The sequence below is a fragment of the Adiantum capillus-veneris genome, chromosome 7 (genome assembly GCF_014529385.1).
Source record: "Adiantum capillus-veneris isolate H3 chromosome 7, ASM1452938v2, whole genome shotgun sequence".
NCBI lineage: Eukaryota > Viridiplantae > Streptophyta > Polypodiopsida > Polypodiales > Pteridaceae > Adiantum > Adiantum capillus-veneris.
In genome coordinates this window covers 151,822,336-151,834,982 of record NC_140937.1, presented here as the reverse complement: position 1 = coordinate 151,834,982, position 12,647 = coordinate 151,822,336, and the positions used below count along the sequence as shown (strand labels likewise).

At 43.7% G+C, this 12,647-nt stretch overlaps 1 pseudogene; it reads left to right on the top strand.

Moving 5' to 3' along the window:
* The first annotated feature begins 11,723 nt into the window (after positions 1-11,723).
* LOC147454819 (large ribosomal subunit protein uL30x pseudogene) lies at positions 11,724-12,595 on the top strand (annotated as a pseudogene).
* The last annotated feature ends 52 nt before the right edge of the window (positions 12,596-12,647 follow it).

Here is a 12,647-nt window from a genome sequence, read left to right as displayed (position 1 = left end):
CTGGAGCTCGTCGGGTAGTCGTGCACGTCGTAGAAGCTGCTGTAAGGTCCGTCCTCTCTAGGTGGCAGAAGCTCTCTCCACAAAGTCAATAGTGAGAATGAGCTAAAAATGAGGTGAAAATTTCTTATAATGGAGGTCTCGAACCACTTTTCATGAAATTTGACATGTGCTCCTATCTTCTTGTGAGATGCGGTTTATGCTCAAAAATTTCTTGATTTGGACTCCATTTGCTCTGATTACCAGAAATTTGGCATTTCGATCAAAACCTGGCCAAAACACGCTTTCCGCTCCAGTTTCATAATTGCATCCCCATTGTACCATAGGTTTTCCTATAGGCACTGATAATCCCTATATTTTTTATTTTTCATTACGACCGTTTTTCACTTGTATTTTTGAAGTTTTTCTGCCGAAAATTAGCAAAATTAAAAAGAAAATAGCAAATCACAACCAAAAAATCCCTAAAAATCATAATAAATCACAAACATCACCGCAAAACATTATGTACACTCACATGCAGTTTTTATGGCCGGACTTCTCCGTTTTACCAATATTTTGCCCGAAAAATGGCTATTTCTACTTATATACACACACCTAGGGGCTTGATTTTGGCGTTTGGCCCCATATACCTATAGATAGATGTTGTATAAGGGCATATGTACTTGGGTTACTCCAAAAAAATTTGCAATCAAACAACAACACTTAAAATAGTCAAAAATCATGCCCTTTTTTGCTCTTTCTGCTATTGGTTCCGCATTTGAGAATGCCTCCCCCTCTCCTAGCCGGAGTCCTCCCGGACGACAAGGTATCGCCTCGGAGTATGTGCCTTGCATAGGTTAAAAAAGTTGTGCTAATGCTTGGCTGATTAATGTGGCCCTATTTTATGCATACTCGGTCAATGCATGGAAAAATTAATGATGTGCAAGAGAAGGGAATAAGCAAGATGCTTATTGGCATTCGTCGTCGAGGTTTCCTGTTTTCTTTGCAAGTAACAGCTGTAACTCTACTCCTCTCTGTTTAATTGTCTTTTTTGCAAAAGGCAATTGCTTTGCTGACACTGTTGATAGAGCCGTAGCTGGTTCTATGGAGAGGATTGGCTTGGCCGGAATGGCTATGGGCCGTATTGCCTTTGCTTTCCATTGGTATTTTGCTTCTGCCGGTTTTTGTAGATGTTTGGCTACTTCCTTTGTTGTTACTGTTTTGTTGCTGATTGGCATCCACATAAGTCGGCTGTCCTTTTTCAAATGCAGCTATCTGCCTTCCGTTGTTGCTTGTACTGAAGGGAGTCCCTTTTGCTTGGGTTTTGGTATCCAAATGCGAGTGGCATTTGGGTTATTGCTAAGCATTTTCTTTGGGATCCATATCTGTTTTATGCTCTTGGTTTTTGGTTGAACTATCTGCTTCGTTGGAATTCTTTTGTTGCATTGTTGTTGTCTGCCATGTCATTTTTATCCTTCCGCATCCATACTTGCTTCGGTTGTTTTGGTAACCTAGAACTTTGCATTGCGGCCGGTGACTTTGTATGTCTATAATTAGCATGGTTGGCCTTTACCTGATTGTTGGTCTCGGGTATCATGTTGTTCTTTGGTGGCATTTTTGCTTTTAGCTCTTTTTCCAGTGATTGCATGGCTTGCAGCTGATTATTCTGGTATTGTTGAGCAAAGGCTATCACCTGTTGTTCATGTGCATGCTGAATTTTGACTGTCTTTGCATTCCAATCTATCTGCACATTGTACTCTTTTTGCCAAGGTTGCCCCAACATCATTGGGTGTTGTGTGCTTTCATCCTCCACCACATAGAATTTGTGTGGGTAAATATATTGGTGAATTTGTACATGCAATATAGTCCATCCCAATGTTTTCAACGGGTGTGATGTACTACTTTTCAGTACTTGAGGAGTAGGATGAAGTTGACCTATGGATTTGAGCTGTTGGTATAATCCGTAAGAGATCAAATTTGCTTGAGCTCCAAAATCAAGCAATGCCGTCGATTCAACTTGATTGCTACCCACTTTGATTGCAATTATTGGCTCCACTGTGTCTTCATCCAACTTTGTCAGTCGAATGGCATTGATTCGCAATGGGGCTCCACTTTGTTGTCGTTGTCGTAGAAGTCGTCGTTTTGCAATGCGTTCTTTTGCTTGTGCCTGAGCTTCCTCTCGTACTCGCTGTTTTTTCTTCATTCGTTGTTTTCCTTGATGCATTTGTTGAAGCATCTCCTGTGTGAGTGGTAGATGATATTTCTTCAGTCGACATCCACTAATCCAGTTTGGCATTTCTTCACCTACTAATGTAGCAAGTTTGATAGCTCCACTTTGTGATAGATCACTAATCACAAATGGTCCCATCCCTCGCTTTTTAAGTTTCTTGCCATGTTGCTTCAAAGTATAAACAAGTACATAATCACCTGTTTTGAACTCTTTAGTGCGCACATGTTTGCCAAAAAACTCTTTTTGTCTTCTCTTTTTAGCATAGATTGAAGCTACAGCTCTCAAGCGGAGTTCATCTAGCTTTTCAAGATCATCTATTCTTGAAGAGAGCTCATGCCCTATCCATTCTAAGCGTTTTGCTACTCATAGAGTTGGAATTAAAAACTCTATGGGTAGTATAGCATTTAGGCCAAACACCATGTTGTACGGTGTTGTTCCTATCGATGTTTTGTAAGCTACCCTGTATGCCCATAGTGTTGAGTGTAGCTATTGATCCCAATCTGTTCTTGATTCTGACACTATTTTAGTGAGAACCGTGCATAATGTTTTATTTGTGGCCTCAGCTTGTCCATTTGCCTGTGGATGGTATGGAGCAGATTTCCTATGTATGACCGTTATTTTCTGACCCTCCACTGGAAGGTACTGTTTCTAGCATGTTCAAGGTGGTTTTTGCTCCTTTGCTCGGGTTTTTAGGGCAATCTAGAATCAAATGAGTAACCCCACACTCGGTGCAATATGCGTTGACTCTAATGATTTCGTCATGAGGACAGTCTCTTAGCCAATGGTATCCACCACACTTGTAGCAGGGTCCTTTGGGTTGTTGAGGTGCTCCTTGAGCTCCCCTTTGTTGGTATGCATGTCTCTGTCCGCCCATGCCTCCGTTGGCTATGAACAACAATGTTCGTTCATCTAAGCTATATCTTCCTTCTTCTGCTCCCTATGCCGCTGTTGGTGGTCCTATACTTCCTATCATGCTCCATGGTTCTGGTGTCGAGGGTTCTTCCGGTGGATAATATACAAGGTTTGCCGCATATCCATTGGGATCTTCATAATATGCATGCATAGGCACCAAAGCCTTATCCTCTGATTCGGTTATGGTTGGTGTGTATCTTATACCGACTGGTTATAATCCTGGTAGGGGTGGTTGTTGCCCCAACACTGGTTGTGGTCTTTCTACACCTACAGGTCCTGGTAGGTTGCCTGCTTGATATCTAAGCATCGGTGGAGCTTGAGGAGAAGCTACCGGAGCTTGGGGAGCGTAAGGTCTCTCTCTCACATATCCCTTGTTATAATAACATTCCTCAGTCCCATGGTTTGTCCATTATTTTTCAATATCACACCACTTGGGCTGTTTAGCTTGGGGTTTGGCGTACAAGTCAATATTTTTTAGCACTTCATCTACAAGCAGCTCTTGGTTTACAGCTACTTCTCCTTTCGGTGATGTCTTAGAAGACTTGCTTCCACTTTGTTGTGAAGATGAATCGTCATCAAGGTCCTTGAACTCCCCCTCTTTGTAGACCGCACAAATGTCCACAAGGTAAAGAGCCTCCTTGGTCAAATCATTCAAAGGTAAAGAGCCTCCTTGGTCAACTCATTCAAAGTCGTGATCCGCATTCCTTAGTCCTTGGATGAATATCAGCATGAGCCTGGACTGAGTTGGTAGTTCTTCCACAGGACAGAACTTAGCATATCTTTTTAGTCTTAGGGCTGCCTTTCGTACAGATTCTCCATCTTTCTGTTTGAATTTATGGATTTGTGAGACGGTATTATGAGCTATCCCCCTTTGTGAGAATTCCTCGATAAATTCGTTAAACACTTCCTCCATAGACTCAAAGTCTCTACGGTCTGCAGAGTCAAACCAAGTGGCAGCATCATCCTCTAGGGTTAGTCCAAACCCTGCAAATTGGGTAGGGAAGTCTAACACCTCTTCGGCTCTAATTACACGCACAAAGGCTGCTACATGATCTCTTGGGTCTCTGCTTCCTCTGTATTTCTTGTTTACCCATTTTTGCACTTGAGAAGGTCTAATTCTCCGATGGTCTACAAACCTCATCATTGGATCTCCACGTCCTAATCGATATACCTCCTCAGGTCTTCTGTAATAGGCTGGTTTCTCTCTTAGTGGTGCTCCTAAGCCATAATTTCTAACGGTTCTCACTGGAGGTGGTTCATCTCTTCAAACTCGTTCTATGGGTGGTCCTCCAGGCTCTGTTGACCCTTGAGTCTTTGGCTTACTCTCTCCTTGATACTTTGAATAGAGGGGTGGTTCTTGCAAATCCCTTAGCCCTCGTGCGGCTTGATAACCTTCTTCGTTTCGGTCTTGTTCCAATGTTGCACTCTGTCGGAGCCATGTCTGCAATGATGGCTGGTTTACTAGTTGGTTTTGGTTGTTGAATGCTTGCGGTCGGGTGGAATGTGAGGTAGCGTCATACTCATGAGAAAAGGGATTTGTCGACTTACTTGGGGTGTAGGTTGCTCTTGGCACTTCTTTAGGGGCATATGCTGATGCTCCTGGACCTGTTGCCCTTTCTACCTCTTCTGGGAGAATACGTTGGTATTATCGCCCGTATCTATTAACAAAAACTATACCCTTCCCCATGGCAGTTTCATAAGAGAATAAGTAAAGAACCTTGTCTTTGCTTAATTCGTTTATGTATGGTTCTTTGCTGCGAAAGTAAGCAACTATACCCTAACTCTCATGCTTGTAGATTCCCAAGTTATCGTTATAAGTTGGAACCCTTGTTGTTTTCTTATCATACATAAAAATAGCTCCGGGCCGATCAATGTTTGGTGGCGGTTCTCGAGGTTCTGAAACCATTTTCCCTTTCGCCACATTATCTGCATATCTGTTGTAATCTTCAGGGTTACTAACTATCAAATAGTGGTTTCCCATTTCGTCTCGGAATCTATCTCCATCATCATAGACTCGGATTATCTCCAATCTCTGAGCTGGCCTCTCTTCGATACAAATGCACTTGCATCCTCGATAGTCAGAATAGACTAGGGCTCCCCTCGAGTTTGTTCCCTCTAAGAAGATCACAGTGAGTTTGGAATCATTCAAAGGATTCAGGGAGGTGCTTCCTCCTGGCATCGGTCCGTCGTATGTGAAACCTCCTGGCTGTTGACTACCCATCATGAAGAAAGATTTGTCTGACGAAGTGTCAATATCACTACCTTCCTCAATAATCGGTGCTAGTGGATCTAACCTTGCTTGAGTCACAGTCTCTTCGGTGGACACTAAGCTACCTTGGTCACCTGCCACCTTCTGGTCTCTAACAGTGTATCTTCCTAATCTTAAATTCATCAAACTTATCAATGCAATTTATCACAAATCCAACCACTCACCTGGCAAAGGATTAATCTCTGCACAACTTCTTGCTTTGTTGCTAAAGATACCTGTAAACAAGCGTTTAATTTCGGCAATCGAATCAAAGCATTTATCTGCTAGAGGTTATCTTAGTAATGATTGGTATAACTGGAGAGTTAATTTCAACCACTACTGTATTTTATACACTGCTGATGTTCTAGATTAGGTCTGCTACTCTGCAACTGCACTTCCCTCGATGTTGGTCAATTTACGCAGAAAAGTCTGAATTCAGTCTTTGCTCCGTCAAATGGACAAACAAGGTCCAAATTCACTTCTGAAAGAAGTTCTAGAACCCTTAAGCCAAATGGAATCTCACTGTCTAAGCTCAGTGAAGTTTTCTCTTCAGTCAGTCCCAATAGACATCCTACACGTAAGATGTCTCCTGCTTAGTTTTGCCTGGATTTTTGCACTATGGTTTCCCCTTGATGTGTTGAGTCTACAGTTGTTTTTACTTTTTGATTTGGACACCTATTGGCTGGTCAAAGAGTCAAAAATCTGTTCTGACAGCCTGTTGCTGATCCTGATCAGTCTAATCAACTCCAATTTGGACCAAAATTGACTAGGAGGTTTGCCTTAGGCTATACAACACCTTTCTATGCCCACTGCCAATGTCTGGCTTCAATTTCTTACTTTAGACATCCTACGTGTAGGATGTCTTTTTCATCAGAATGGCTTCAAACTCAAAGCACAGGCTCCCCTTGAGTTGCTGATCACTTTGGTATACTCAAAATTTGGTTTGGAGTCCAAAATCACACAGAAGACATCCTACGCGTAGTATGTCTTTTTGGCCTGTTTGACCCAGACTTGATCCACAGTTTCCCCTTGATGTCAGTAACCCAGTGGTATGCTTAGATTTTGGTTTGGATTTCAAAAGTCCCCAATTTTAGCTGTTCTTGCCTTTTTCAGTCAAAAGTGCTAAAGTCTGCTTTGAACCCAATCTTCTCACCCAAATGAGATGAAACCCCTCTCAGTCACTCAATATATCATGCAAGACATGCTCATGCAGCCATTTTATGGTTTTGGTCTCAAAATAATGTTTTGGCACAATTTGGGTAGGATGTCTGGCAATTTCAGTCTATCTGGCCTTATCTTGTCAAGATATGGTCAAATTTCCCCTTTCCAGTTGAATTTAGGGTAAACCCCACCTTCTGAACACATTGGTCAACTCAAAATCCCAAAATTCCCACCAGATTAGCCTGTAAACATCCTACACGTAGGATGTCTCCTGGCTTGAAATTTATTTTTTTCCTGACAGAAATGCTCCTGATGCTCTGTAGCTCTATCAGAAACACTCACAGTAACTCTTGGATTTCTCTTAGGCTTTCAAACACACTTTTGCGTCTTTTACAAACTTGTGATGACTTTACCAAGCAAGTATACATGCATGAAATGCTCTAGATCCTGAATCATGATGTCCTACTTACTCTACTCCTACTCATCATGTGAAATAGTGATAATGGTGTTTTGCTTGCTTTCTGGTCTCTCCGGACTCTCAAGCTCTCCTCTCACCGCTTCTACCACTCCAACTCCTACTCAAGAACTCAACTACTACCTAAAACTATCTTGGTTGACCTAATCTACCTAAGTCGAAGGATCTAGGCCACACACACGATTCCTAGACTCTCTCTAAGACCTAAAGAGTCCTCCACCCTCTGATCCTATCTAAATGTAAAACGAAACTCTTGGCAAGCCAAAAATCCCAATCCTCAAGGATTAGTCTCGGTCACCTACCTAAGGTTTTCGTCCCCGGCAGCGGCGCCAATGTTGGACGGATACGTCGCGACGGACGTCAGCACAGCGAGAACTCACCTAACATATAATGTCAGCTAAGGACGAAGCTAGACCCACAGGCGCGTGGAAGCAAGCATAAGGTGTCAACCTACACTCGACCGACTCCTAACTAATTCCTACAGAGGTCTCTACCAATTGTCTAGGTCACAGCCTTCAAGAGTGCATAAGAGGAAACTTTCTACAATGCTTTCTAGAGCCGAACACCCATCAAACAATCTCGAAACACCATAGAACTTGAAGAAGACCCTACTAACACCAATAGGTCGCTCTCCCTAAGGTCTATGAACCAAAACCCCAACCCAAAACACCTGGTGCAAAATCACGTAGGATGTCTGGCCGAAATCTGTAGGTCTTCGTTTCCAAAATCTAAAGTGCCTAATGTGTAGCTCTACTCAATGTGAACGCGTGGATATGCTGCAATGCAAAATCAGACAACATATGCTCATCCAAACACCAGATGAAGCTCGCAAAACCGGACCGTACGTGCGCAATTAGGTATCGGCGCGTAGCTCTCGTCGGGAGCAACACGCTGCACTTCTCCGCACTCGATTCCGACCACCGATGCACACGTAGCGTCAAGATGAAGCTCACACTCTCTCTCGTACACAGTACGCTCACTCACAGACTTCAAAAGTTATTTTTTTAAATGACAAAAGGTCTTTCATTAAGGTCAAAAAGTGGTATATATACCTTACAATTCTCAAACCCTAAAGTTCCAAAATCAACCAACTACTCAATCTAAATATCAAAACTGGGATACAATCTGGAAACTTCTGTAAGTCCCAATATTTACAAGGTGAAAAATCGGGTTTTCCTCAATGAATGAATAATTACAAAAATAATAATCTTCCGAGTAGTTAGTTGCCGTGGGGTGTGTCCAGCTTCTAACAGAGAGAGAGAGAGAGAGAGAGAGAGAGAGAGAGAGAGAGAGAGAGAGAGAGAGAGAGAGAGAGAGAGAGATTCTGATCTGGCCTTCCCTATCAAGGGCTCTTGGAGAAGCCCAAAAACCAGATTATGGTTGAAGATGCTTTACTCAACATGTACACTAAGTGTGATCATGTACTGAAAAATGCACAACAAGCTCTTGATGGTATTAATGTTTGTATTTAGGATGCCGCATATGTCTGGAAGGAGAAGGGTAAGGATAAGGAAGCTCTGAGTAGTTTTCACATGAGGCAAGGTGAGGGCTTGTATCTGGATAAATTTTTGTATCCTTATATCTCAAAGGCATGTGGCATCATGCAAGTATTTGGCATAAGTAAACTAAAATGGCTATTAAGGGGCTCGTTTAAAAAAAACCACCCTGGTTCAAAATGTTTTGGTCAACATGTACACCATATCTAAATGAGCCTCTTTTCATGCATTTGTTTGGCCCTTAGCACCCCCATTCTTAGGTGTTCTTACTCTTTAGGGTCGGTCACTTTTAGGCAAATTTACTATATTTACATTAAACTTAGATTTTCTTCAAGCACTCAGGTACACAATGCTTTTTTCACTCTCTCTCTCTCTCTCTCTCTCTCTCTCTTCAATAGCTACAAAGAACTCCTACATCCATTGAATAAGGGCTAAAAAATCCTTTTTTCTTTCAAAACTCACAATTGTGAGTGATTGTATTATATAGTCACCAACAAATATACAAATCAGCCTCAAGCTCAGGCCGAGCCTTGAGGGATAGAGGTTTACAACTAAACCTACGTAGCATGTGAGAACTTGTCAAGCTTGGTATTAAAGAAATATTTGCTGCCACTTACATGTATAAGTTGTAAATGGTATTTTGAAATCAAAAGAGTGTATACATTGAGAAAAATAGAGTCTATATAATTTTCCACCTTTGTAGTTGTAAGAATAGAAACATGCATTTTCTAGCCGCGGCAACGCGCGAGTTACACACTAGTTTTGTATAGTGAGTGGAGTTTGTTTGACTTTGTTTTATGAACTTTGAGAATCATCTTTATAAACTTATTGTGGTTTTGTTGACCTTTGAGAATCACCTTTAATCTGTTGCATATACTGAATTTCGCTACGCTTTTAAGTGTAAGGTAAAATACCTTTGACAACGTTAATGCAATGGATTCATCTATACTAATAGATAATGGGAGAGGGGATTCCGGCTCCCCCCCTTACACGCGTCATCAGCAGCGCAACTTCAGGCGATCTGTTGCGAGAGGCTGCGAGAAACTTTAGGCGGTGTGCCCTGGCGCAGGACAGCGGACACAGACTGCACAAAGAGAGAGAGTTTGAGAGAGAGATTGCACGAAGCATGAAGTCCCGCTGCTCCAGTGCGCAACCCTCAGTGCCGGCGCGTGCTAGTGTGCAGTGCTCAGTCCCAGCCAGTGTCTCGCTCAGTGCTCACTGCTCACACAAGCATTGCAGAGGCAATAGTGCGCAGGGCGCAGTCACCTCGCGCTTCAGTTATGGGCATCGGACAGCCTGGCGTGTAAGAATAGAAACATGCATTTTCTAGCCGCGGCAACGCGCGAGTTACACACTAGTTTTGTATAGTGAGTGGAGTTTGCTTGACTTTGTTTTATGAACTTTGAGAATCATCTTTATAAACTTATTGTGGTTTTGTTGACCTTTGAGAATCACCTTTAATCTGTTGCATATACTGAATTTCGCTACGCTTTTAAGTGTAAGGTAAAATACCTTTGACAACGTTAATGCAATGGATTCATCTATACTAATAGATAATGGGAGAGGGGATTCCGGCTCCCCCCTGACACGCGTCATCAGCAGCGCAACTTCAGGCGATCTGTTGCGAGAGGCTGCGAGAAACTTTAGGCGGTGTGCCCTGGCGCAGGACAGCGGATACAGACTGCACGAAGAGAGAGAGTTTGAGAGAGAGATTGCACGAAGCACGAAGTCCCGCCGCTCCAGTGCGCAACCCTCAGTGCCGGCGCGTGCTAGTGTGCAGTGCTCAGTCCCAGCCAGTGTCTCGCTCAGTGCTCACTGCTCACACAAGCATTGCAGAGGCAATAGTGCGCAGGGCGCAGTCACCTCGCGCTTCAGTTATGGGCATCGGACAGCCTGGCGTGTGGCCCTGTGGGCATTAATTATGAGCTTGCTGGGACCGCATGGCGGCGGCAGCCTCCCATACGGAGTGCCGCCATTGCAACTCACTGCCACCATTCTTGAGACTCAAGAGATGAGAGAGAGAGAGAGAGAGAGAGAGGCGCGGCAATATCGCTGCCACACCTAGGCCATCGCTGCTCACTGCCAAACCAAATCAGACCTGCATGGCCATCGCTGCCATTTCACCGCCATCGCTGCCAAAACAAAACCAAACCTCACTGCCATCCTTGCCATCGTTGCAACCTCACCTCACCGCTAATCACCGCCAAGCTGCGCCAGCGCTAAGGTGTGCTCGATAGTGGAAGGATTGATAGGGCGATGCTCACCGATTATTGCCTAATGCTACACGTGCAAAATATTGTGTATGGCCAGTATTTCCAAGATTTGGGTAAGGAAGCTGCAGCGTACCTATATAGTTATGGTGAACGGAAGGCAAGTTAGAAGGCGAGGCTGGGATTAGCCACTACTTAAATTCGGCACGCAGATTATACACAAAGGAATTAGCATTTAGAAGGGGTGAAGAATTGGGGGCGGCAGTAGATGCATCAGGAATATACTAGGCTGTGAGATTAAAGCACTTACCAGCATATGGGACATAGATGTGCTCTGAATCTTTAATGTTGTGGGGAAGATTAAGAGGTGCAGAAGAGGGCAGTAAGTTTGGAGTGTAGGCATGCAGCATATTGTACTGAAGGCTCGATCTGGGTGTAGAGGGGGTATAATCTCTGAAGTGCACAGCTGGTGCTTGCAGCTCATGCCTCAGCTCAGTACTATAGTGGGGGAGGTAGAGCCAAGTAGGGAAATTGGTGCGCGCGCTCTCAGGACCCCGCATCGCAATTGCTGCACGATCATGTGCAAATGCAGCTTCCAGCACGGTCTCGAATGTGCCTAGCCACTTGCGCTCTTTGGTGACGGGGTTTTGAATCTGTGTCGCAAATCGGCCCCACCGCCATTGTCGCACCCGACAATACCCGTGCCGGTGCACACTTGCATTCTTTTGATGTTGCTCATTCTATGCCTGTCGTAAGCACTCTGTACCAACTCTTGATCTCTACCAGCTGCCCCACTGAATTGCTGGATTAGAACATGTGTGTAAAGAAAACCTTATTGGGAGTGTATTGGAGGAGGAAAGAGAGAGAGACAGAATGCAATCTCCACTGGGGCTGAGAGAAAGAGAGCAATAACATCATTTCCAAACACATGTATATGTTGACAGCAATACTCTTGCAGATGCATCCCACAACTATAGGTACTATGCATCTGACAGAGCGCCATCTGTACTGGGGGATGATCAGAGAAAGGGAGAGACAGCGTGCCATCTCCATTGAGGACAGCCACTGCCGGGAGAGAGACAACGCGCCATCATTGGGGGCAGCCACTGCTGTCATTGTTGCTGCCGAGATTGAGATAGAAGATCAATGCCAGAGTCTTGCCATTCGAAGCGGAAGGTCATTAGATTATAAGGTAATGAAATTAGAAGCTAATGAGACTAGAGGCAAGAGGCAACCGAGTAGTAATTTGAGGCAGCCGAGGAGGCTCGATGCCTTTAGCAACATGAGCAAGAGTGGGAAACTCTGAGGTTGTTGTAAACCAGCCCCATCATTTTCAGCCAGACAATGGCAAAACCATTGTTGGAAGCATATGCATTCTCAGTTTCATAGAAATGGAAAACCATGGAGTACTTATAAGGAAGGCCGCCAAGCATTGAGCCCATCTTTGTGTGTGTGTGGAGTATTGTCAGTAGGAGACGAACCTAATCAGGCTGAAGCGGGAGGCCAAGCTGAAGAGAGGCTTCTATGTTGATCTTGAAGCAAAGTTACTGTCATTCGGATCCTAGGTATCAATGATATGCAGCCCAAGACACGAAAGATCTTACAGCTTCTTCGATTGAGATAGATCTTCAATGTCGTGTTCTTGAAAGTGAATAAGGCAACCATCAGCATGCTTAGAAGGGTGGAGCCCTATGTTACGTATGGGTATCCTAACTTGAAGAGCGTAAAAGAGTTGATTTACAAGAGAGGGTTTGGGAAGTTAACAAGCAAAGAATTCCTCTGACAGATAACTCTAATATTGAGCAGGCACTTGGGAAAAATGGAATTATTTGCATTGAGGATATCATTCATGAGATCACTGTTGGTCCTCATTTCAAAACAAAGTAGCTAGGATGGAGTCCATGTAGATCATGGATTAAAGGAGCTGAATGCCATTTTG